The sequence below is a fragment of the Rhinolophus sinicus genome, chromosome 18 (genome assembly GCF_057876585.1).
Source record: "Rhinolophus sinicus isolate RSI-liver-muscle chromosome 18, RSI-T2T, whole genome shotgun sequence".
Classification (NCBI taxonomy): domain Eukaryota; kingdom Metazoa; phylum Chordata; class Mammalia; order Chiroptera; family Rhinolophidae; genus Rhinolophus; species Rhinolophus sinicus.
In genome coordinates this window covers 37948643-37950556 of record NC_142518.1, presented here as the reverse complement: position 1 = coordinate 37950556, position 1914 = coordinate 37948643, and positions in this window count along the sequence as shown.

Here is a 1914-nt window from a genome sequence, read left to right as displayed (position 1 = left end):
GTCCTGATGCGAATGTGCGCGCGCAGCGTTGTATGCGCAATGGCTGCTGGGAGTTGTAGTTCTTCGGCCTGCGGTCCAGGGAGCTCTTCCAAGTGGGCAAAGGAGTGTATCTTGTGTGTGTGTGTGTGTGTGTGTGTGTGTGTGTGTGTGTGTGTGTGTGTGTGTGTGTGTGTGAGTGTGTGTGTGTGTGTGTGTGTGTGTGTGTGTGTGTGTGTCCACGCGCGCCCGCGTATGTGTTGGGAGGACGGGATGGAGGAGAGTGGCTTCTTGACTCATTCATTTAAGGCGGCATTTATCTTCTAGATAGTGAAAGTGTGCAAGTTAAGCGCAGGGGCTTTAACACAAAGGGACTAGGGTTGAGTCTCAGCTCTTTAGCTCAACTTGCTAAATGTGCAAGCGTGGACAGGTTGCATAACTTCCCCGTGTCTTAGTTTTCTCATCTGTAAAATGAGACTACAGCAGTCTCCTCCCCATCTATGGTTTCGCTTTCTGCTGTTTCAGTTACCCGAGATCAGCCGCCATCTGAAAATATTAAGTGGAAAATTACAGAAATAAATAATTCATAAGTTTTAAATTGCATGCCATTCTGAGTAGTGTGATAAAATCTCCCTCCACCCCGCTCTTTCCCCCACCCTCACACACGTGAATCATCCCTTTGTCCAGCGTCTCCTCGATGTATACCCTGCCTGCCCATTAGCCGCTTAGTAGCCTTCTCCATCATCAGATCCACTGGCGTAGTATCGCAGTGCTTATGTTCAAGTAACCCTTATTTAACTTAACAATGGCCCCTAAGTGCAAGACTAGTGATGCTGACAATTCGCATATGCCAAAAGAAAGCCAAAAAGTACTTCCTTTAAGTGAAAAGGTATGTATGCATAGGAAAAAAAACATAATATACCTAGGGTTCCGTACTATTGCTGTTTCAGGCATCCACTGGGGGTTTTGGAATGTACCCCCATGGATAAGGGGGGACTACTGTACCTGCTTTCTAGGATTAAAACAGAATTAATTCGGGGTGGCTCAAGCGGTTGGAGCTCCATGCTCCTAACGCTGAAGGCTGCCGGGTGGATTCCCACATGGGCCAGTGGGCTCTCAACCACAAGGCTGCCAGTTCGACTCCAGCAAGGGATGGTGGGCTGCGCCCCCTGCAACTAAGGTTGAACACAGCACCTTGAGCTGAGCTGCTGCTGAGCTCCCGGATGGCTCAGTTGGTTGGAGCGGGCTCTCAACCACAGGGTTGCCGGTTCGACTCCCACAAGGGATGGTGTGCTGTGCCCTCTGCAACTAAGGACCACAACTGGACCTGGACCTGAGCTGCGCCTCCACAACTAAGACTGAAAGGACAACAACTTGACTTGGAAGAAGTCCTGGAAGTACACACTGTTCCCCAATAAAGTCCTGTTCCCCTTCCCCAATAAAATCTAAAAAAAAAAAAAAAAAGAACAGAATTAATTCATGCAAAGGACATTGTACTGTGCGCCTGACCCACAAAACAGTATGTAAGTTTTACTTACTAAGTATTCATGCGTTCAATATATGCTTTAAAGTTATACATACAAGTATGTATACACTCCAAAGAATAATTACACAGTAAACATTCATGTAACCACCATTCATTTAAAAAAACCACCCTGTTCTCACTGCTCAGTAGTGGGACATTTGTCATAAATCATGGGTACATATATGTGGGGCTCAGGTTTGGAACTGTTTTGTTCTTAATTACTGTAATTTTATAACAAGCCTTGATATCTGATATGGCAAGTCCTCCCACAATTTTTTTTTTCAAAGGATTTTGGCTTTTCTAGGTCCTTTGTATATCGATATACATTTAAAATCACTTTGTCTAATTCCACGGAAAAGTCTTCTGAGATTTTGTTCGGGATTGTATTAAATCTCTAGATCACTTTGGGAAGA